General features: G+C 38.8%; 1 protein-coding gene across 1 annotated transcript in view; it reads left to right on the top strand.

Moving 5' to 3' along the window:
- ncalda (neurocalcin delta a) overlaps positions 1–26,497 on the top strand; it is a 79,340-nt gene that overhangs the window by 15,909 nt on the left and 36,934 nt on the right. The gene's annotated exons all lie outside the window — the stretch shown is intronic.

Genomic DNA, 26,497 nt, shown 5'->3' on the forward strand with positions numbered 1-26,497 from the left:
TTTCACTTCTTGTCAGCTCTGATCTGTCCTATCATCATAAAGGCAAAAATGCCAGCAATCATATTTGGCACTAGGGCCAAAATATCAAAATAGCAACCATGTAACAGAATAAACTCAGTGAGCTTATGTCTAACCTAGTTTGATCACCCAGGCTCGCACAGCTTTGGCACCGAGGGGGACAAGAGTGCACAAGCAGAGTTTCCAATGCCTTGGGCAAAGATTGGCCAAAGTGCACTGGCGAAGTGAATGGTGAAGCCCAGCCGGCCACCACACAAATTTCTGTAATGGTCACGCCGCAATACCATGCCCAGGACGAGGAGACCCCTCTAGTAGAGTGGGCTTTTACTCCAATGAGACATTGCAGAACCAAGGAAGAGTAAGCTAGCTGAATAGTGTCCACAATCCACTTAAAAAGCATTTGCTTTGAGACCAGAAGCCCTTTTGTGTGGCCACCAAAGCAGAGAAAGAGCTGTTGTGCAGAGCGTTCATTGTATGCTCTCAGTGCCCTAACGGGGGATAACAGATTAAACTCTTGATCCTTTACTGTGTTTGGTAATGAAGAGAGAGTAACTACTTGTGCTCTAAAAGGTGTGGAGAGCACTTTGGGTATGTAGCCACGCCTTGGTCTTTAGAGTCGTTAGTCCCAAATTCCAGGCAACTAGGGCTTACGGAGAGTGCCTGTAAATCACCCATGCACTTTATTGATGCTAGTGCTAGAAGCAGAGCGGTCATTAGTGACAGGGCCTTTAGGCTGACAGATTGCAGTGGCTCAAAAGGGGAACCTTTTAAGGCTCTTAGTAAAGTAGGAAGGTCCCATGAAGGAACAGTAAGGGGGCGTGGTGCATTAAGCCTTCTGGCCCCTCTCAACAAGGTAATTTTTCCTTACTGACTGGCCTGCTATAGGTGCATGTGATGCCGCTATAGTCGCAACGTAGACCTTGAGCATGGAGGGCGATTGAACCTTATCCAACAACTCATGCAGCAATAACAGTATCACTGATATGTCACAGACTGATGGGACATCGCCACAGTTTGAGCACCAAGCAGAGAACACCGACCATTTGGAGGCATAAAGGCGTCTTGTAGACGGGGTTCTAGCCTGACAAATAGTATTTAGTATGCAGTCTGGAAGGCTTGCAAGCCCCCATCGAATTCACCCTGAGCCCTAGGCATTCTAAATGGCTGAGCAGCAGGGTTTTGTGATGCAAGGCCTCTGCCTTTGACTGGGCTAGAACAAGCCAGTTGTTGAGAAAAGAACCAGTCCCCTGAGCGTATTTTGATCATTCTGAAGTGCTGTCTTATGAGAGATATCTGTCTCATCAGACATCTTAGATCAAGGTTGGGGCAAAGGTCGCCATCCTTATCGGGGACAAGGAAGTAACGGATGTAAAACCCTGAGTCGCATTGAGCTGGGGGAACAATCTCTATTGCTCCTGTCACCAGCAGATTCGTTACTTCGGCACGCAAAACGTGAGCAGTGTACCGAAGGGTCTTGCACTCCTCAGCTCCCTGAGTGTTGCAGCATCTGGGCCCAACTCATCAGCAGCAGCAAGGAGTTTGGCCTGGAAGACCTAAAGCACTGCCATGGAATGCAATGCGGTGGCAGCCTGCCCAGCCAACGAATAGGCGTGACCTGCGAGCATGTTGGTGGTCCGGCATGGCTTGGATGGATGGGTGGCCTTTGCCTTCCATCCAGTAGCCATAGGTGGGCAGAGATGAGTGGCCACAGACTCATCCAGCGGCGGCAGACATTTATATTTTTCACAGCGCCGTCAAGCGAGGTGAGGGCTGAAGAAAAAGAAGTGCAGAGTCACGCCGAGTAGGGAGCTTGGTCAGCTCATCATGGACCTCCGGCAAGATGGCACCCCGGCAGGAACCACTCATCCAGACGGCTGCGGGATGGATCTTCGGGATGAGGATAAGCTCATTCTCATCCTGGCGTTGCACTCTTCTGTTTCTTCCTCGCAGGATCGTGGGAGGAACAGAACGGGAGGGCTCGAGAAGCAGGATTGCTTTCAGAAAAGAAAGCGATTCGCGAGCGCAGTGAAGAGAGATTAATATTCTCGCAATGAGAACATGAAGTCTCAGTGTGCGCTGCATCAGTTGCATTGACGGGACTGCATTTGCATCAACCCTGTGGAAATTTGCTCAGAAATGTCCTTTTTTCTCGCCATATAGAGGCAGGGGAAGCGATGTTCTACAGTGGGAAACTGGCAGTCGCGTTTTGCTTGCGAGGCATGTTGACGGCGATCAGGCAGTTCAGCAGAGATTGGCAACGTAGTCGTCACTAAAGGAGAAGAAATCTGAATCCTTTGGCGAATCGGCCGCTTATATAGCCAGAGGCCCCGCCCATTCTGGCGGGCTTTGACTGGCTTCGCAGCCATAGGTACGTGCAGCACTGCTGCTGAGCCTTTGGTTCATTTCGATCCACTGCATGATTGAATAAGGCTTCAGTTCAGGAGAAAAATATTTTTTCCCATAGCGTATTTAAGCAGACGCAGTACGAGTGAATTATCAAAAGGGTACCTAAAATGTGCATCTGTGAAAGACCGTTTAAACTTCTCTTATTAGTGTTGGATGTTACTAATTGGCTTTTGGAGTCATTTAAAAAGTTTGTTCAACCAAAAATGCGGTCCAATTTTATAACTTAACAATAAGACTTACAGAACATTTAATATTTTTTTAATATTTTACAATTTTTGCCCCTCTATTGAATAACATTATTATGAATAAATGATGACTTCATTTTGGGATGACTAGCCCTTTAAAAATCTATTGTTGGCCATAAATGGAGTGGGAATAGATGCAAAGTGCAGTTTAGAGTACAGTATGTTGTTTTTGCATCAGTTAATCAAAACAGCATAATTGTGATGATTTTTTGACTTGATGGTGCAGTAGTAACACATATTTTGTCTCCAGCACAAATAAGAGTTGTGTTGACATGGTATGTGTGGTGTTGTGTGTAGTGGTCGACTGATAATGTTTTTTTGACAGCCGATGCCGATATCTTGGAAAGCAGGGGTGCTGATAGCCGTTATAAAGCCGGTATGTGTGTGTGTGTGTGTGTGTGTATATATATATATATATATATATATATATATATATATATATATATATATATATATATATATATATATATATATATACACACACACTAGGGCTGCACGATGTGTCGTTTAAGCATCGATATCGCGATGTACGAATCCACGATAGTCACATCGCAGGATGTGCGATGTAGGCTGTCGTAGTTGATCCGTTATTCATTAACTGTACGGGCCAGCTGCTCCCCGGCCCTTGACGAATGTGATTCACGGATTAATTGCACAGCTTAACCATCATAGAGTGAAAGTTTGTCATGTTTATCAAACACATTATGCATGTGTTTTTAAGTCCTGTCAGTTAAACAGGGCAGAGAGAGAGAGCACAAGAGAGAGAGCGCAAAAGAGAGAGAGAGAGAAAAAAAAAGAGAGAGCGCGAGAGAGAGAGAGAGCGCGTGCACGAGAGCGAGAGAGCGAGCGCGAGAGATAGAGAGCGAGCGCGAGAGAGAGAGAGAGACAGACAGAGGGACAGGGAGAGAGAGAGAGACAGACAGAGGGACAGGGAGAGAGAGAGAGACAGACAGAGGGACAGGGAGAGAGAGAGGGACAGGGAGAGAGAGAGAGACAGACAGAGGGACAGGGAGAGAGAGAGAGCGAGCGAGCGAGCCCCGGCCGCACGCTCACAACACGAGCGCTGTCTTGCTCTCTCTCCCTCGCGCATATTAATCAATTGATACAATGGTGTCTATGTTTAAATCATTTAAAATGAGAATGTAAGTGTGCTCACCCCATTTTTGTTTGTAAGAAAAAATTAGATTAGATTTCATATCACAATATATATATCGCAGAAAAATAAAATATCGCAATGTCATTTTTTCCCAATATCGTGCAGCCCTAATATACACACACATTCAAGCCCTAGTGTGAACACACCATTACACTGTATTTGTGGCGGCACTCCCCCGCCCCCTTTATACATATATATGCAAATTCATTTTCTGCCAGCAGGAGGTGCTTTAAGAGCAGGAGAGATAGAGGTTTCTCCAGTAACGGCTGTAAAGCAGTGCTAAGCTCACAAACGCTGCCTTATGAAGCATAACATGCAAAAAAGATTAAATGAAATTGAAAATTTTCCAAATACAGTCAGCTTCTGAAATACGGTGATATAAAAGCACTCGCACTGTTTTTTTTATTTTGAAACGAGCAGAACTCATGTATATTCAATGAAGTCAAAGCCTTTTGGAAAAACTATTTTTTCCAGTCGGTTTTGATATTGTGGTGGCCCGCCACAAATAAATCTATGTGTGGGAATATATATTCTATATATAATTGGGTGAAACCAGCAGTGTGGTGAAAGCTAGCATAACATACTGTTGAGCAGGGTAACCAAGTGGTGGTGACAGCCCTGGCTTCACATTCCATGTGTGATAGATTCTAGCTTTACCCTCCTGAGCTGGCGAAAGAATCCTGGGGCATAACAGAAGCATGTTTTTGGCAAAAGGCTTTACACTCAGATGGCACTCTGAGTGTAAGTCTGCTACTTAAAAGAGATTTTATACTTGTATTATCTACACTGATTTAACTCTAAAATACAGGAGTAAGTTTTGTATTCTTGTAATGGGTGGCAGCAAACCATAGGCTGATTTGTCAAATGTTTCCTGTATAAAACAAAATATAATCTTACTATGTGTGATCAACCTGTTAAACTAGTTTTTGATATAATCAAATATCTAGAAAATAGGTCTTGTAAGAATTGTTTATAGGGAAGTATTAAATCTGCAGAGCTGTTATGTAAGACCTGACAAAGAAACGCTGGCCAGCCATGTAAAATCACTAACCTCATCCATTATGATAAAACCACTGTTTCTCTTTACTCCCACATTTTAAAAGTACTTGATGCTTTTCTTCCATTAATGCCAAATACATTGGCTCACATACACCCCCTTTTGCACTCATACTTAACTCTATTATAATAAATTTGTTATGAGTTTAGTCCTTCCAATCATGTTTTTTTTCCCTGTAGAGAGACATTGCTTTTTAGAAATAAGCAATTGGCAAGAGTCCTAAAATGTATGTTAAAAATTCACCTATATCAAATCTTTATAAACACATTTTGCTTTACAGCTTATATTCCTCTGATTAAAATGTGACGTATCACAGAATCCACTGATCAGTAGTGCACTGCAAATGCATTTTATGTGAAAGCACAATGGCACATTCTACTTCCACACCGTATATGTACTGCATAGGGCTGGACGATTAATCGAAAAATAATCAAAACCGAAATTCATAACCTCTAACTGATGTAATTTTCCCATGTCGGTTATTTCGTTTTTTTTAATCCTGTTAACACTTCCCCCTTTAAAGCATACTAGCGCGTGTGTAGTCACATGACTCTGCTCTCCAGTCAGTGGCATAAAAGCAAAACACGGAGGTGAACGCCGGTTCAACACATACTGATGGGGCGTGAGCAGTGAGCCTTGCGTCTTCACTAAACTTTGTCAGTTGTATTTGTTTTATGGTTTGGACATTCAAACGATTAGAGGAACGGATGTGTATTCTTATATCGAGCTACAATGTTCGCGCAGCTGCATTGTGGCACGAACACTCATATAAACAGTAGCTATGAAGATCGCGCGCACAGAGGAACACAGAAACTAGTTGTCAGCGCTGTCCTGTGATTTATCACTAAAGTAGCTTAGAATCTGAAAACTTATTATAGCATGTTTGTGTGCAGCGCACATGAAGCACAAGCGCGTGCATAGAGAGCAGCGGTCGGCGGTCGCGCTGCGGGTCCCAGTGTTTGTGTCCGTTCTCGGACTGTTCTGTGTATTTTAACTGTAGAAAAGGTTGTTCCGAGTCGAAACTACGATACAGAAAACTACATCAGTATATCATCATAAACGCAGCTGTTTTTGTCTTACGTGAACGTAAACAGATGAGAAAGAAAACACACATGTGCAGTATTTTTGCTTGAAGAGACAACAGCCTAATAAACGCGCTGCCTGTCATTAATGTTAATCAAAGAACAAAAGAAAATCATTCACTGATCTTGACTGAATATATTTAATAACTTTACTTGATTAATCTTTATTTTATTTAGAAAAATAAAACTATGCAGTGTTTTTAAACTTTTAATTACAGTTTCTGTACCTGAAATTTAGTTTAGTTGTATTTATTTATGATATTGCTAATTGATTAGTTTGTTCCTTTCTTATTACTGACCTATCTTATTACTTGTCTTTAACACTTTAATATTTGAAATTCATATAAATCTAGTTGTTTTTGCTATGGTATTTTTTTTAATCACAGGCAAAATTCCTCTTGCAGTGTTTTGTAGGCTGATGATTTTTTCATGTTATTCAGCTGCAACAGAGAATGCTTTGTAAAAATGTTTGACATCTAAATGTTTGACTTAATTTTTTTATATTGGATTTTTTATCTTATTGGAATGGAATCTAGGAATCGATACGAATCGGAATCGATAAAATTCAAACGATACCCAACCCTAGTAAGAAATGTTACAAACACATAAAATAACTGCTGATAGTCAATCATATTTACAGTACAAACCTTGTCAGTGAACTATGAGGGCAAAAAAAACAAAACCGAAAACAAAATAATCGTTCAATAATCCTAATCGAGGCAAAATGTTCAATTAATAGATGTTCAATTAGTTTTGATTTTAGGCCATAATCTTCCAGCCCTAGTACTGCATATGTGTAAACCAGGTATCAAACTCCAGAATTTTACGTACATTGACAAATGACATTGAGAAAAAAACACTCTCAAAATGATTTGCCACGTGTGGGCATAGTTTAAGATGGATTGACAAGCACTCAAGATGTTCAAATCCAGAAGTCATTGGCAGTTTTTAACATGCCTGTGCATTCATCTAAATTGAATAAGAGGCATCACCCACACGGCTCTGTTGACAGAACTGAACCACTGCAGAGGGATGAATCACTCATTCTTTCATTGTTTCATGACCAGCTGCACTCTTGGTATAAGGTTGGTTAGACTCCACATGGTGAACATCAACACTAACAAATACATCTAGTGCATCTCTGCTTCTCTCTCTGCCCATCTATATGAAATGGGACGTATTTCTGTGTGAGTGGGCAAAGTCGTGACAGTCGTCTCTGCCATGAGGAAGAGAACTGAAACACTTGTAGGAGTGCAGCTACCCACACACATTAATATAAACCTGCATGCGTCCACGACTGTACAACCTGCAAACCTCAACAGTCACCCACATCTCCATAACAGGCATGCAGTGGTTCATTCTGTAACACCGCATGCGTGTGTGTTGTGGGTATGCTTGCTTGTAGGCCAAATATTAGTACAAAAGTTATGTAATTCACTCTTTATAGTAATGGAAATAGATCCAGCACAAATGTTAGCATATTATTCATTTCTACCCTTTAGACTTGATGTAACAGACTTTATGTAACAGTGTGGCATATTGGTTGGTCTTGCACCTTTAGTTTCACTTGTCTGAAAACAGATTTGTTACGTAACTACCGGCAGTGTAGGCAGGACACTCAATGTTCTGCAATTTCATGAATATTCTTCGTATTTATGATGGTCTCATGTACTTTCTATCTCACCTGCAGTGCCAACCTTTTAATTGTTCTTAGGAAAATACTTTTTAGTCTATTAAGGGTCAGTTTTACTAAATAGGGCAAATTAGAGCGAGAGCACAATTCCAAAACCATACAATGGGAGGGGAAATCTCTGCGGGTGATTTACTATCAATGTGCAAATTAAAGAACACCGATGCAACATCTCATTTACGTATTAACCAACGCAGTATACCAAGCACAGCACAAATTAGCGTAGTTACAAATAAAGACATAAAGAAGCCACAGTTAGGCCAGTCCCGATAGTCGTTAAATCGATTAATCGCATGATTAAAAAAATTAGCTTGATAATTTTTTCGGCTGCAATAATTTCTTTTTCAATTTTTATTTAAAATAATTTAAAATGTCATGATGTGGGGTTAGTCTGGAGCACAGCCTGTGGACAGCCCGTGGCAGAAAACACCCTCTACGATGGCACAGATGTCCTGGGAATAAAGAGATAACATCTCGCTAGAGTGGCCCTTTCATTTGCTTGTGGATGTTTGCGTCGCAAGTGATATTGCATTGTGCTTGCACTACTGCTTTATTTTAATACTGCGTAGCATATTTAGCAAGTAACTTCGTTTCCCTTTCTGTCAAAATGGGCCTACTTTTCGCTCGCTTCATTTGGCTTGCTCTGCTAAATGTGTCTGTAGGTGTGTGGTTGCGTGTGTCAACGCGCCCAGACACACACACACACACACACACACACACACACACACACACACACATATATATATATATATATATATATATATATATATATATATATATATATATATATATATATAATTTCCTTGCAGCAAAAAAAAATACCTTTAACTGATAGTATTAGGTAGGGATGCACCGGTTGAAAGGCAATAAATCGGAACCAGACGGTTTTTGCTTAAAATACGCGATCGTTCTTAAAATACGTTGCCGATTTTTCCGGCAGTACGCCCGCATGCACAGACTGCATTGTAATCATTCGCGATGTCATTTGTGTGGAAGTATTTCGAAATCTGTGCACAGGACAAGGGCAGACAATCAGCACTGGAAGTGCAGAGCTACATGTCTGAGGCACAGATAGCAGGAAGTGAACAGCCGTTGTTGTACTGGCGCAGTGGGCGCACAAATAAAAGTCTTTCTTGCACGCACTGAAGCTACGCGAGCGTATCTCTCTGCGCCCTGCAAACGCGTAGGCAGTGAAGAGATGTTCAGTTCAACTTCTCATGTGTTGGATGAGAAACGAAACGGACTAAACTGTGACAAAACGGAAATGTGTGTTTTTTTTTTTTTGTAAAGTACCGGTAGAACTGGCATACACGTTTGAAAAGCCAGAAGTAAACGTCAGTTCTGCATTAGGATGATTGTTTTTATTTTACCTTAAAATTACATCGACTTAATTTGATTTAGAAATCACCTGTTGTAGCACACTGGAAAAAAAGTGTTTCATTAATCCAATTAAAAAAATTAAGGGTAATGATTCACATCTATATTTTTTTACTTGAGACAATAGTTATTTATTTTTCATTGGCTCAAGTAAAAAAAATATAGATGTGAATCATTACCCTAATTTCTTTTTAATTGGATGAATGAAACACTTCTTTGTTTTATTTGCACCAACATTATTTGATTTTAACATTTTGGAATAATGTATTTATATAGCATACTTTTATTTAGTCTCACTGGTAAAGACCTTTTTTTATTTAAAACCAAATTTAAAAACTAAAGTAAATACTGAATGCTGATTAAGAAACCTCTTATTGAATGTGTGTTGATTTTGTTGTTTGGATTGTAGAACTATGCAGTTATTGCCTTTAATTTCACATGGTTAGTTAATCTTTTCATTTAAGGCCAGTTCTATGTAGTTTCAACCCAATTCAAAAACAAAATCTAAATGCTGATGTCTGTACCATCTATGTTTGTATTGAATGTAGACTACTTACTGTGCAGTTACTGTTGTTAATTTCAGATGGTTAAGGTTATTGTTTTCAATAGCCAAAAGCCAGTTCGGCCTATTAAATACCAAATAAACATCTTGTTTATTCACACTTTCCTTCTTTCTTGTTTGTTGCTTAAAGATAAAAAAATAAAAAAATCTGAAATCGGTATCGGAATCGGCCAGTTTGCTTGTAAAAAAAATTGGAATCGGCCATGATAAATCATAATCGTGCATCCCTAGTATTAGGGGCCATTCACATGTCGTGTCTAAAACGCGTGGAAAACGCTAGGCACGTTGTTTTCTCCTTCTTTCAAAAGCGCTCGGGCAGTTGCGCTCCTGAGGCGAATGTGTGTGTGTGTTAACTGGGTGCGTTGACACACTCAACCACACACGCCTATAGACAGACATATTTAGGCCATATAAGGCCAATTTCGACAGAGAGGGCAATGAAGTTACTTGCAAAATATGTTGCGCAGTAGTGTTGTCAAAAGACCCGGTACTTCGGTACCAAGTCGGTACTAAAAAAATGAAAATGTCACGGTACCAGGTTTCTGTAAGTACCGGTAGTACCGAGGACCCGTTCAAACCCGGTTCTTGACGAATACTGCGCTATGATTAACGCAAAGCAGAAAACGAGGACGGAATCTCAAAATCCAGTCATGAAAATGAAACTTACATTTTAATATGGACAGTCACGGAATTTGACAAAGTTAGCATAAATTAATCAAATCAAATCTCCATATGGACCAGTATCTGTAAATGTTAAGCAGCAAAAGTTGTTTGAAATATGAATCCGTGTTCTGCACGTCTCTGTGTGAATTAATGAATGGCATTAAGTGAACTGCTTTCATTGGCGCTGCTGCAACAAAACACTGTTGCTCACATTAATTCGATCCTGCTGTATTCTGTTATAGAAAATCTCAGATTTTGAATTTTTGCGTTCTGGTAGGCCTATAGCCTATTTGTTTTTAAAAATCCGGCATACAGTGCATTAGATCATGACAGTGCGTGCATGCTTGCATACGAGAACGAGCGAGCACGGCTTTGGCTAAATTTATTTAGAGGTTATTGCTCATGTCGCATTCAGCACAAATCCAAATTTTCCCATATTCGCAATGTATTTGAATGTTAAACCATTATTTATAATGTAAACTACTTACACATTCGCACATAGACGGAAAAGATGATCCTCTTCATACGAGCAAAAATGTCATTGGCATAACAGCAGAGTGGAAATTCTAATCGGTGTAAATTGATTATATTTACATATAATTCAGTCGCAATGTCAGCACAGGCATTAAAAACAGACTTTTATGATATGGATTTGACCGCATCGCATCGAGTAACAATGTTCATTAATGCCTGATCTGTGACCAGTGATTTCTGATGTGTAGCTAATCATTCGAGTTCACACAGACTTTCTTTCTAAATCGTTTAATACTGTTTATGCATCAGTGAATCAAGCCAGGGACTAAACTATCAACTTCACGTTGTTTCTCTTAGTAGCATGAAAGAAATCTGTTATTTAAATTGTGATTTAACTACACACAAAAAAATGATGGGTTAAAAATAACCCAACTTGGGTTGTTCTATAACCCAACCACTGGGTCACTATTGCACCAGTCCAACAGTAGTTAATTTGACCCAGCAAGATGGGTTGATCATTTTTAACCCAACAGATGAGTTAAATATTCTACCCAAACGTTGGGTCAAATTAAATACAATTATGGGTTGATTTAACTACATATTTGTTAAATATTCTACCCAAACGTTGGGTCAAATTAAATACAATTATGGGTTGATTTAACTACATATTTGTTAAATATTCTACCCAAACGTTGGGTCAAATTAAATACAATTATGGGTTGATTTAACTACATATTTGTTAAATATTCTACCCAAACGTTGGGTCAAATTAAATACAATTATGGGTTGATTTAACTACATATTTGTTAAATATTCTACCCAAACGTTGGGTCAAATTAAATACAATTATGGGTTGATTTAACTACATATTTGTTAAATATTCTACCCAAACGTTGGGTCAAATTAAATACAATTATGGGTTGATTTAACTACATATTTGTTATGTAGCGTACCCAAATGCTGGGTCAAATTAATTACAATTCTCGGTTGATTCAACTACATATTAAGATGGGTAAAATTAACCCATAAACCAGATTAAGTCTAACATTACAGTACAATAGAAAAATAAACTGCAATAGACTACCCATAAAAAACTGTGAAACTACAAACCTAGAACCGAATACATGCTAGATTTATGCATATTATGCAATAATAGCAAAGCAATGGAATGTTTAAAAAAATTTATTATATTAATATCAACAATACAGTAGAAATGATTCAGTTCAAACATTCAGAGAAAAACAACAATTTCGATTGAACTGCCTGAACATTCAACAGACCAACAGCAGCTCTATAGTGAATAAATTCAAATTCCTAATTGCTGCTTTTAAGAGCCATTAGCTCTACTTGCAAGCAAGAATTCTAGTTCGAATAAACTTAACCATTTTAGACGAAGGCCTGAAATGCACTCTGATCATTTCCCAGCGTCAGGATGTGGGGGGATGACTTGCATGCCTTGGCCTCATGGAGGTACTCCACCATGTTTATTCCAGACTAAAAAAGAAAATACAAGAGAGCGAGAGTACGAGTGAGTAAGGACCAAATGTCAACCGATTACTAGAGTAGAATTGAAATACAGACATTGTGAGGACCATTTTCCTGGTCCTCACTAGAGAAATTACTGCTTTACAATTTGGAAAAGATTCAGTGCATTTCTAATTAAAAAAGTTGAACTGTAATAGTTCACATTTCATTGCAAATAACCAATATTCCAAACCTTTTTTGACTAAGGCTACGTTCACACTGCAGGGCTTAATGCTCAATTCCGTTGTTTTTTTTTTAATTAGATTTTTTTGCAAGGCTGTTCGCATTTCCAATTAAATGCGACCTTTTGTGATTGTCCGCCATGGTTGTTGTTTATCTTCTCGTTCCCGCCTACTTCAATGCAGAATTGTGATGTTTGTAGTGTATCAATGACGTACGGGTCGGACACATGTGGCCTGGTCGTTCAGACGGCGGTCGCATTTCAAAAGATCGGATACGTATCGGATTCAGGACCACATACCCAAGTGGCCTGGGTCACATTTGAAAAGATCGGATCTTTGTCGTTCAGACTGTCATGAAAAGATCAGATACAGTTCGCATAGGGGCAAAAAAATCGGAATTGGGTCGTTTCAGCCTGCAGTGTGAACGTAGCCTTAGTCTTAGAGCATATAGCTCACATTACAGAAAACAATTTAACAGACCTCAATTGACCTAAAAAGTCATAAATTGATTGATCTAACATTACAATAAACATGCTGAGAAAATGCGTGCGGCTCACTCATCTGACTATCCTATCTGGCCGATAGGCAGCAGGGTTAGGTAGTCAGATAGTTGGGCTGCAAATGCTTTGTAGATTTAGAAGACTTCTTTAGAGTCAACCTCATGGAGTCAGGTCCAAATGGGTTAAAATACAAAAGTGTCAACCTTCTGATAAAAGTTAATTTCTGCACTCAATACTTTGTTGGTGCCCGTTTTAGAACGAATTACTGCATCAGTGTGGTACAGAGGTAATCAACCTGTGGCACTGCTGAGGTGTTCTAGGATGCTTTGATCGTGACCAACGAGTTGTAAGCTTGTAGAACAGCTAATACTGTCAGGCTATTTTTGATGCCTGTCCCCAAAAGTATAGTAAAACAAACCTGGATATGCATGTGTGCGTGCACAGTATTGAGCTCAGATAGGTTGATAAAATGAATAAAGTTTCCCTTTTAGATGTGCATGAGGACTTACAGGCTTATGCTTGATGAAGGCCAGGCTGCATTCCTGTATGGTGAGGCAAACTACTTTCACACCGTGGCCCCTGCCAACTCTGTAAATTGTAGGTAGAAGCAAGGCTGGCAACTGCATCAGGGTGAGTTCCCCAACACCATCTGTAGGAAGACATAGGTGTCAATACGATGTGAAAAAGCATAACTGTGATTTCACAATACCTGCGATTTCATCGTATATAATTGCATAAATACCCCACATCTTCCATTGCATTCCCTGCATTTACAAGATCTGCTGACAAGAATATATTACCTGGTGTTAATCCATCCGGGGCAATGTCAGCTTCCCCTCCTGTCTTACAGGTACAGGATCTTCTCAGCATAAATGGGTAGCCAATTTCAGACAACTTTGATGCAGCATCCCCATGTAGGACAAGAAAGTCCCGTGCAATCTATAAAATGGAAAACACATTTTTAAAACCAATTTAATGTGGCACAGTAATAAGACATTATAAACAATGTTTCCTCATATGTAAGATCATATTTCCCTATACCTACCATGCCTTTGGTCATTAAGCGAGGGAACTCTTCGAGGATCTGATCGATGGTCCAATTGTTGTCCCTAATCCACGTGGTCCTTTGTAAGCCTCTATCTGGCTGAGGGGCTGAGAATTGTTTCTCAACCATTCGTTAAACTGTGACGCACGTTCGTCTGATATGGTACATTCTGTAAAAAAAGAACAAAGTTGTCAGAAACTGAAATATGGATGTTTTGCTTCAAATCATTTTTTTTTTCTAATTTAAGGCCTCAAATTCCCAATCATTTATTTAAAACTTTTTAAAGGACCTGCGGGAAAATTTTCACATGTACAAACCCTAGTGTGTATTCTTTGGTGAGGATTCACCAGAAATAGGAGATCTACACAGGAAATCTAGCAAAAACAGAAGGGGGCCTGGTAGAGCCCTCGGCTGACTCCAGTAAACTAAGAAAAGTTTAAATTGAAAATCGAATTGGATTGCAACCTTAAAAATCAAACTAAAATGGTTTGAGGATCATGACAACCCAAATAAATCTCAATGACATTAAAAAAACCCACTCACGTTGCCACTGCTTGAGTCTTTCAAACAGGTAAATGACTGAACCAAACCCGAAGCCAGTGCCTTTTTGATATCTAATGTAGGACTGTTAATCAGAAACACACACACAGGTCAAATCTAGATTAGAAAACTAGATTTAAATGGATTGTTTGGATTGTAGGAAATAAAGTAATATGAAATAGTTAATATAGGCAATGTGAAGGAATTAATTTATAACGAGAGTCTCTTTTTCATTTCAAGTTTTAATTTGGTTATTATCCATAACAAGTACTTCCAGTGAGTTGGCTAGAACAAATAAATGTAAAAAACCTTACTCCACTCGTTGCAGTTGTATTGTTGACTTTTTTCTTCTATAAAAGGATGTGTCCGTTCAACTAGGCACTATTTTCTGTATTTGCTGTGCAACCTTTTATCAATGAGCATGTTCATGCAAAAGCTTGCAGAAGAACACGTTGTGCTGCGGTCACTTGCAGGCATTGAACAACAGAGGTGCATTGATGTGTTGCATAGCACATACAGAAAATTTTTACCCAGTGACAGCATTTTTTTAAAAGAACAAGTCAACAATATAAATGCAATGAATTTTGTGGAGTAAACGTAAAATAACCAAATCAAAATTCAAGACACAGGACTTGGGTTATTAATTAAGACCTTTGCATTGGCCATATTGACGGTAAGCATTTCATATATATTTATGTCCTATAATTTAAACTACCACTTTAAAGTACTGCTGAAAAATTATATTTCATAAGAATTCATGTCTGAAAAGGGCTTGAGTAGCAATGCAGACTTGATATACGGTAGATGGGAAAACTAAATTCTTACCTCTAATGTTAAATCTTTAGACAAGTCACAAGGTCTGTCAGCTGCCAGTCTGTCAAAGTGTTAATGACAAAGTTGTCCATTGATCTGAAACAAACACAAAAAGAGCTTAAGCAAAAATACAATTGCTATAGTATTAACTATTCATTTGTCACCATGCAAAAGCAATGTAGACTACAGCAGCAGAAAATGTAAAACGATGTGAAGATACCAGCAATTTTATTTAGCATCACAAAATATAGAGAAAACAATCCTCCCTCTCTATATATAATTCATAACAAATTGCATACATGTAAATTGTCTGTTCTTACAGCACAAGAATATTTGTGGCTGCTCACAGCATAGCCTTCAGTGCACATAAATATATATTTCTTGATGTTACAGACCCCGCGCAGAAGGCCAAGTAACGTTAAGACAGATAAGACAGTTCTGCAAAATAAGTGCATCCGCTCTTTATACGTATATATAACTAAATAAACCAAACACAAATTTGAAGTAAACTCATAATGAACACTATAACTTTGTAACTGGAGTCAATTTGAATAGAATTAAACGCGTTTCACAATCACCTCGTGTTACAGCGTTAAAAAAAAATGGCGGACAGTCTGCATATCCACAATCCCGATAACGTGGCGGCTAGATTGACCGTGCTTTTCTACTTGGCGGCTGGGTTGACCGCAGTGAAATATCAGCGGTATGAGCATATACATTTACATTACAGATCTCGTGTGCATATTATCAAGTTTTTGTAACAATACCTGCAAAATAAAAGGAAAGCTTGATGAGGAAACATCCGTGAAACGTCTCACCAAATGCTCTGCAGATGTCAGGGCGCAGGCGCGCACACAGCTCCTCCTTTCAGTTTTCAAAATAAGAGTCCTGGTTTCTCACCACTGCAGACTTAACCCTGTGCTGATTTACTTTCAAGCCCCGCATCTCTACAATTCACATGAAAAAAATAAAATTATCTCTTTCACAAAATCAGATTATCTCACTGTTTTTACCTATTTTAATCAGTCAAACACTGTGTAATGCCTTCATGTCACATTAAAAGCTTCAGGAAAAACAAGCGCTCGTTATAGCCAGCAAATAAGGCAAAGCAACTGACAGTAAACTAGTTAACTGGCGAATCACCTGCTTTAAACTAGCTTTCAAATTAGCCTGGCGAATTCAATAAACATGACTATATATGCTCATGGGCTTTATGAACTTGTTTAATTAAAGTTAATTAATTAATAAAATTCAGACCAAACGGATAAGCTGTAGGCTACCAGTGCTTCCATGATAATGGCTAACGTTAGCTACAATGTTTGCCAAACCAGAAAAACTTGCCTCGACAATATACTACTTTAATAGGTAACTTAACACAGACAAAGTGAATTAGACACGTAGCGTACACATACCTTTTATTACTTCTTCTCCTCGCTGGATGAGCAGTCAGGTTCTCTGCTGTGTCGAGCTCTCAGTGTGTGGACTCTTGTGATGATGAGGTTCGAAGCACAAACAACCCATGTGCTGGGTCAAATGAAATAAGTTGGGTTGATGGATTTTGACCCAACGCATGAGTTGCACAAAATAACCCAAATTCCATATAAATAACCCATAATGGGTAAAGCATTTCATAACCCAGCTGTTGGGTAGATTAAATAACCCAACATTTTTTAGAGTGTACAGAGAGCGATCAAAGAACGCTCCCTTTTTTTTCGGAGCTGTCACACATCGCGAGTATATCTGCACTCTTGCCTAAACTGCCATTACAATGAATGACGCTGTTATGCAGCTCAACAAAGCGCTTACTATAGTCATGTGGTGTATTCATGTGTTTGCTGTTAGTTGTGGTGAAAGCATGAGTGTTGCAATAATGACGAGATCACTGCATTCACGCGATAAACAGACTCTGTCTACTCAATGCTCATCACTGCAGCCTTTCATGTGATGGGACAAGATCGAAAATATAATTATATAATCAACACTTCCACGATTCGTTAATCTCGACAGCTATAATAAATATATATATTTGAGAGGGGTTCCACATGTAATACGCATTTCGAATGCAAAGATGTCAGCCAATCACAACAGTTGTCGTTTATTCGGAGTCTCACAGCAGACACGCCCCTTCAAACAAAGCATTCAAGCCAGATGGCTAATATCAGGATATAAAAATGCTTTTTATTTCTAAATTTTAAATGTAAAAATCATGCTAACAATATAAGTACACCTAAGGAAACATTAAAAAGCATTTGAAGAAAAGGAAATAATCCATGTCATGGGACCTTTAAATGTTTAGTTGAACTGGATTTTATTTTGATAATGAACACACTGCGATGTAAGTTTGAATCGCTAGAATATACGTGTGCACCAGGCTCTGGAGCGATCGAAACAGCTGAGACCTAAAAAAAAATTAAAGAACCTTTTTCGCAAAAGTGTTTACTTTCATTTGTACACACAATAAAAACAGAAGATTTGTGCTCTTATAGGCTTAGGAAAATGTTAGATCGTGACCATGCCTCTGGATGCCGTTCGAGAGATAGCCTTCATTTATGTGGCTTTGTTCTGATTTGCCGGTTTCTTTTCCTAAATCTTCACAGTCTAACCCTCTAATTTCGCAGGTTTCTTTTATTATCTTTCACTTTTAATCAAATCTCTTACTGTGTGTGGTAAACATGGGAAGGGAAATGAAAGATTTCATGAATTAAGAATTTGTTTGATTTATTCATTTGTTCCCTTATTTCAGTTAAATCATGGGTTATTTAGTGAACAAAATTAATGAAACATAGACAATTGCCACAAATTAATAAGTCGTAGGAATAAATTAACAAGTTGTAGGAATGAATAGTCTATCTGTCATGTGTACCGCAGCCCTGCACAGCACAGTTATCTGATTAAATGACTTAGTTACTACATTTCTATTGCTTTTCATGTTGAAGAACTTTTGTTTTGTTTCTATTTTAATCTACTTTCAAAGTTTAAATCAAATTAAAAGCTTAATTAGTACATTGTGATTGAATGATGATACAGTTGTATATGGTCACCGTCACAGCTGCTCGCACGTGTTTTGCGCACGAGCCGCACTCTAGACCTGATGTCACAGAGGACGTATTTTATTTCTTTATTCCAACTTCAGGGTTCAAAGTGGTCTAGTCTACGTTAGTTATGAATAAATTATGTTAAAACATGTAGCCTATAAATGACTCATTATTGACAAAAGGCAAAAGAGCTGTGTGTGTGCGCACATTTGAATAATGTCGGGCTGTAAACGGGTTTGGGCTTTAAAAAAGCTGTCAATCAAAATGTACTTGTATCAAATCAAAATGTAACTTTTAAGGCCAGATTACAGCTCTACCGCACGCAGCCCAACATTAAATTGGTTAACCGACCTTCGACAGCCTTAATCGATTGCATCTCTTATCGACAATTAGAGTGCGGTCTAGAGTGCGGCTCGTGCGCAAAACACGTGCGAGCAGCTGTGACGGTGAAAATTCTACTTGTTTAATTCTACTTGATGAAACCTTTCAAACGGCATATGACACATTACTATCTAAGCTGTATGTTTCTGAAGCTGGTTCAGGTGTGTTTAATTGGGGTTGGAGCTAAACTCTGCAAGACAGCGGCCCTCCAGGACCAAGATTGGTGATCCCTGATGTAAACGATATTCTTTGTTATATTTTCCTGTCAAAATAATGGAATTCCTTTTGGAATTCTTCAGCTTTTGAGAACTGCAGGGTTTTCCAGTAGTGGGCGGAACTAATGCGCAAACTGCAATCTCTGTGGCTGGCGCTTATCTATTATCATCCCTGTTTTGATTTCAACAAATCAGTTCGAGTGAACACACAAAGCCTGATATATTCATGAATCCAGCAGCTCAGTAATCCTTAGTGTGTTTTATGGTTCTTATTAGTAGAATTCATATCATTTTTATCTTTTAGTATTTTTGTAAGTTTTTTCTCAATTTCTTTTTACAGAATCACTGAATGACCAAAAAAGCACCACCACAAGTCCAGTTAAAATGTTCATTTAAAATGACTTATGCAGCGTTTCCACTTAAATGACATATTAGAGTACACGGCACAAAAAACATTTTGTAAATTATGATTGTTTTTAATTGTCATTAATACTTAAATAACTCTGCATTACTTTAAACTTTAAATCAAAGTGGCTACATTCAATGTAAAACTCAGACTCTTGAGTTTTTCAATAATATCCATTTTTTGTGGAAGAGGTTTGAAAAATGATTAGTAATATTGACGCGGAGGTGTGGGGTCCCACCCACAGTTAGGTTTGGGTATCGATTGGGTTTTATTCGATACCGGTGCCATTTCGATACTTTTAAAACGGTACCGGTGCCTAAGCTGTGCCTGAATTGATACTTCTATACAAATAAATAAATAAATAAAAAGGCCTAAAAAGAATAACATTAAAGAAAATTAAAAAGATTTAAAATAAATCCATAGCATTCACACACTCCTTGGATGCTCTAATTTCCCTAGCTTCCCTTACTCTAAGGCTAATAAATGTATTTCACGATCTGGGTCATTATTTAATACAAAACCACACATAATGTTTCTACTGATACCGTGCCTGTTCGACAGGGAGTTCCTCAGGGTTCAGTATTGGGTCCAATATTATTTAACATTTATATGCTTCCACTTGGGCAGATCATTAGGAAACATGGTCTTGGATATCACTGCTATGCGGATGATACACAGATTTACATCACCACTAGTCCTGATGTCCATTGCTCATTAATAGCTTTGCGTGGTTGTTTAGCAGAGATCAGTATCTGGATGCTTAACAACTTCCTGAAGCTGAATGGCTCCAAAACTGAACTGATGCAGATTGGTACAGTGGCAGCTACTCCTAAGGCCGAGCAGATCAGTTTGATTCTTGATTCCTGTACGGTAATCCCCACTTCACAGGTGCGAAATCTTGGTGTAATTTTTGATCCACAACTATCATTTGAAGCACACATAAAACACATCTCTAAAACTGCATTTTTCCACCTGAGAAACATAGCTCGACTTAGACCTTTTCTCTCTTTTGCAGACACAGAAAGGCTTATACATGCCTTCATAACAACTAGGTTAGATTATTGTAATGCCTTGTTCTCTGGCCTTCCAGCTAAATCGTTGAGCAAGCTTCAGTATATACAAAATTCTGCCGCTCGTGTGCTCACTTGTACTTCTCCTCGTGAACACATTACACCGGTTCTTTCACAATTACACTGGCTTCCCGTAAATGCAAGAATTGATTTTAAAATTCTTATTTTAACATACAAGGCACTTCATGGGACTGCACCTGAGTATCTTTGTGATCTCATCAGTCCTTATATTCCATCACGCTTTCTTCCCTCTACTAACTCTCTTTCACTTCACCAGCCATCATGTAAGCTAAAGACCATGGGGGAAAGAGCCTTTTCATATAAAGCCCCTAAACTATGGAATGTACTTCCTCCGCACGTCAGAAATGCACCAACGTTGGGTGATTTTAAAAAGTTGATTAAGTCACATTTATTCAAGACTGTCTTTCTCTGATGAATTGTTGTATTGCTTTTGGTGTTTTGTTTTATTTTATTTATTAATTTATTACTGTAGCGCTTTGGGTTTAAGAAAAGCGCATTACAAATAAAATTTTTTATTATTACTGTATCTTTGTCAATCACTCTGATATTTAGTTAAGATGAGTGCTGTCTGTCACTGTCTTTAATCAGTTCTGTGAATGACTGTATGGTCATTCTTTATAAAGTAACAACAATGTCGTTTGTAAAGAACAGTCTTAGGCACATTAGTATTTTCTCCCCAAAAAAGGGTTTTAAACCAGTTATTTATATCTTTTGCTTTAGTATGTCAGTAGGAAATATCAGTTTACATTTCCAAACATTCATTTTGCCATTAATTTTAATAATAATCTAGTGAGCTTGTTGAATGCGCAAGCAGTCTGACAACAGACTGCCTAAGACTAAGTTTTTTGTACAGTAGTGTATGTATAAAGTGCGTATAATTAGATTAAGTATATTTAAATAAGTGTAATTGAAGTATGTGTTCATATGCGTTAAGGGCTAGATTATCGCTGGAGGAAACAGCTGCGGTGTGATGAGCGGTGAACGGAGAGAAAACTTTACAGTAGATGAGAAACCGATTGCTCCCCCGTGACCTTTTGTAAACTGTATTTATGACAAAGAACTGCACAGATACACATATTCTAACAATCTTTCGATAAACACACACCTTGTGTCCTCTGTTTCTGTTTGAGTCTGCTCATGCTGCTCTGCCGTAGTCTGTCGATTGAAGAGTGCGCTGAAAGATGGGGAGGAGACAGGTCTGCTGCTGTTTTCATATGAAATTTTAGAGGACTGACTCTGAGACGATTGCAAATTTGTGTACAGTTTATGGAGCTAAAAGCTATAGCCCTGCTAAAAAGGCCTAGCCACACCCATGCTTCTTGTGTAAATTTCGAAGGAACCAGGGCAAATATTTCAATCAATCGCTCAGGAAATTATGAGGCACCGAAATCTGCATTCTTATTTGGTTCGGTGCATACCGGTTCCATAGGTACGGTACCCAACCCTACCCACGATACACTTCGGTTTAGATGGACTGCTCAGCACTCGTTAAGAGTTATCTAAATAATTATGTTCATTAGAAAGCTGAAATTCTAAGCTTAAAATGATACATATTTTGTGTTTTTTCCATTCAGGAATTGCTTAGTAATTTGATTTAGAATTTTTTGGGTGAGGGTGGTGTCCCGTCGTCAGGTTTTGTTAATAAAGGGTTAATAAGGGTTAATGTTAATAAATTATTTCACTATTAATAAGTTAAATTTGTGACTTAAAAAATTGCATTCGCAGATTAAAATTAGTGAAAATGTAAATAAACTTCTCAGCCTGTTATAAAGATCCACATGCATTTAGACATATTTGTGAAGGCATATTTGTAAAGACATATGTTGTTAATGGCATTTATAGTTGCAAAATAAAAGACTGATAACTTGTGAGTGAATGTAGGCTGTAGTTCTCGTTGATGAAGGGCCACTCAAGAGGTAAAGCCCTGGGGCCCTTTCAGTCTTAATGAGGCCCTGGCAGAGGAGGTATGTTTTCATCCATTTCTTGAATGATGTAATGGTCTCAGCAGATCGAGTGGAGGTTGGCAGCATATTCTAAGTTGCAGTTGCTGAAATCTTTGTGCTGCAGTTCATAAATTTGAATCACAAATGCATTTTTTTAGGCTGTGGCACAATCTGTTTTTCATCCATAGTGTCTGTTGTTTTACTGTTTTTGTCCCTGTCCTGTTCTGTATACATGTTTGAGAGTAATGGAAGACACTGACCTAATAGCTTTCAAATTTCTCTTTGGAATATCTGAAATCCTATTCACACCTGCAGTGACAAATAAAATAATTTTCAATAAGAGCTTGTTACTTCCTGCAGTGCAAGCAGTGACCTCTGGTCGATAAGTGAAAGTCGTGACATTTGCCAAGTATGGTAACCCATACTCGGAATTGGTGCTCTGCATTTAACCCATCCAAGTGCACACACACAGCAGTGAGAAGTGAACACACTGTGAACACACACCCGGAGCAGTGGGGGGGAAATAGTGGGTGTGTGCACATCTAGCAACCTTTTTGGGAGAAACAACCAATATGAGAGAAGGCAAGGTTGCTGAATGTGGGAAGGACTTTAGAGTAGGGCTGTCGCGGTTAAGAAATTTCCCCTGCGGTTATTAGGGGTGGCACAATAGCGCGATATGCGGTATTACCGCCGGGTTTTTTTTTTTTACATACCTAATTTATCCTGATTTTGCTGCATACAAAGCTCTATAGTTGAGTTATGTAGCATATATTGTTGCTTTTTTTAACTAACAGAGAGACACGTTTTAAAACATTTTTGTTTATTGTTAAATGCCAAACAGCAACAAGAACATGCATTTTCCAATACATTTTTTAAAAAAGAAATCAAAGAGTTCTAACATGTATTACACGTATTTGCGCGCAACTTTGGACAGCAGCGGAAATCTAGACTGATTATCGCGCCACCACTGGCCCACCAGGACAGTGGATTCGCGTTGGAGTCGATGCACTCCTCAAGCAGATAGCGTGTGTGAGCTCGTTATCTGCTCACGCTCTCTTGGGTATGGGCACTGACGCGGAGGTTGTCCGTGACTTCAGCAGGTATGCCTGTTACTTTCATGGCTGTATTTTACAGATTTCGCAAAGGCTTCAGCTACTCCTAACTGTCGGCCGGTCTCAGCTGTTCTTTTTGATGTTGCTCCGCGATCTGATGCTGAATTCATATTCAGGGATCATCTGATTTTTTGTAGATAATATACTTTATTAATATGATGTTTAGTGAGTTTGGTCTGTTAATATCACTGTATTGTATTAAACCACGTTAAGCGTTTTAGAATGTCCCGATGACCTCAAATTAGATGTATTGCCGCGTCACATGAACCTTTTGTGCAGCACATTTTGCACATCGGCTCATCTGTATTCGCTGGCTCGTCCTTTTCATTGGGTTGGAAGCCAAAATGTTCCCAAACTGGCGACGTGACATTAGGTTTTGGGACGAGATTGAGCGCTTCCCATCATTTCAGCCGGCCTATTCAAAACAAACGAAGCACCATAAAACTACAACGGCTCGCGAGAAAATTACAGTCGTAACCATATTGTATCATTAATTTATTTAACATTGAATGCACAGTGACAAATTAAAAAAAAAAACAATAAGGCCACAGCCACAGCGGTTTCTGCGGTTGCTATCTTTCCTCTGCGGTTTGCTTGTCAATAGCGCGGTATTACAATATTGCGGTTATCGCGACAGCCCTACTTTAGAGTATTGTACAACTGTCTGCTCTTTTCTCATGACTTTACTATAAATGCTCTTGGACTCATGTTTGTAAGTTTAAGTGTCCCAGAGTATATATTTCTGTATTATATAACATTTACAGCATTAGCTTTGTGTCATTTCGTTGGTCTGTTGACATGTCTATTTCTTTTCTTCAAGTGAAATATCATGGCAAACCACTTTAAAGAGCTCTGCAAATAGTGGTTGTGTTCTGTTTTGCATGGGCTGTTTGGTAACTAAGAGGGACTTATACAATGGCCTGTTTCCATTCGTGTTCTTCACACTAGAGGCCAAAGTTTTATGTACAAGCTTGCTATTAATAGACATTGTTATGGGTCACACAAAATTAATACTTAGTGCTCTGATAGTGGTCATAACGTGACCATGTAGTCTGAAGTAAACGAGATTCACTAATGGTTTGCATGTAGCATTAATATTCGGTTTTCCTTTATAGTGCTATATTTTCAAGGTTAGTTCAGTTAGTGTAAAGAGCGTTTGTGTGGAAATTCCGTTCAGTGCATAGAATACAAGGAAACTGCTCCAGTGGAAAACTAGATTATGTGTGGTAAACCTGTGACTGAATGAGAATAGTGTGGTGTGAATACCAGTAATATCAAAGAGTTTGCAGCTGTCACCTGGTACATTTGAATGCTTTCAGGTTGGAGAATGGGTCCTTTTGGGGGGTGTATAAATAGATCCAACCCTCTACATTGCGAGTATATGCGACTAAATCCTCACTCTGGGTGACTAAATGATGTCTTATATTAGCCAATGGCTAATAAATTCTCAGATTTTAGAACAGATACATTTTCAATTGCTGAACACTCCCAATTGAGCGCTTTAGAGTTTCACTCTACGTCAAGCGATCTGTGCTATTTTTCCATTTCATCTTAAGGGATGACGTATCATAAAATCTAGTGTAAAGCCGCACGACTCACCTTTGCTTTATCTCACACACACACACGCAATGAGAGAGAAAGAGAGAACTGACACACTGCATGTAAACCAGTGATCACCAATCTTGGTCCTGGAGGGCCGCTGTCCTGCAGAGTTTAGCTCCAACCAGCTCCAACACACCTGTTTGAAAGTCAGTGAGATCTTGATAAGCTGGTTCAGGTGTGTTTAATTGGGGTTGGAGCTAAACTCTGCAAGACAGCGGCCCTCCAGGACCAAGATTGGTGGTCCCTGATGTAAACGATATTCTTTGTTATATTTTCCTGTCAAAATAATGGAATTCCTTTTGGAATTCTTCAGCTTTTAAGAACTGCAGGGTTTTCCAGTAATGGGCGGAACTAATGCGCAAACGGCAATCTCTGTGTCTGGCGCTTATCTATTATCATCCCTGTTTTGATTTCAACAAATCAGTTCGAGTGAACACACAAAGCCTGATATATTCATGAATCCAGCAGCTCAGTAATCCTTAGTGCGTTTTATGGTTCTTATCAGTAGAATTCATATCATTATTATCTTATCAGTATTTTTGTAATTTTTTTCCCAATTTCTTTTTACAGAATCACTGAATGACCAAAAAAGCACCACCACAAGTCCAGTTAAAATGTTAATTTAAAATGACTTATGCAGCGTTTCCACTTAAATTACCCGGAACGATTGTACCAGGAACTTTTTTTCCCCAGGAACTATCCCCCCCCCCAGACCTGTTTCTTACTGTGTTTCCACCATGGTCTAAAGTACCGTGAAGATCATGCAAATAGTCTGGTGGCGTAGATCTGCAAAGAACGCAAATTTCGGACTTGCATCCTCTGTAGTTTGGACTTTGCGCATTTGACTCGGGAGTGTGATGTCCACGACGACGCAAATCTGGTAATTCTGCAAACAGCAGCGTACTTGATAACAACAGTCAGCTCACCTTGGCTACTGCAATTTTCCTCACTGTATATTCACAATAAAACGAAATAGGTTATCAGATACCACTACCTCCTTTCGTTTAAATTTAAACATAATAATAGCTGCAGAAATGTACTTAGTTCAGAAATGTGTATATATACAGCCATTACAATGAAATGAAATATTATATCAATTGCCTCTTTTTATTTTTATTTTAACATATAGATTAATTGAATACAGACCAAAGATTACCTGTTAGATTTAACCAAAATGAATTATATTTTATTTTCAACCACTAAAGATACATCAGAGCCAGCGGCAAATGTCAGAAGGACTAGCCGAGTTGAGAATGCTCTAGGCGGATACATGAGCACTGAGCTCCCGCTGATCGCGTGGAGCTGACAGTCTCCAAAATCACCCAAACACATTTTTAAATAAGCGCTGTTTTTGTAAATAAACCGCAGATTTGAGTTT

The sequence above is a fragment of the Carassius carassius genome, chromosome 15, assembly GCF_963082965.1.
Source record: "Carassius carassius chromosome 15, fCarCar2.1, whole genome shotgun sequence".
Classification (NCBI taxonomy): domain Eukaryota; kingdom Metazoa; phylum Chordata; class Actinopteri; order Cypriniformes; family Cyprinidae; genus Carassius; species Carassius carassius.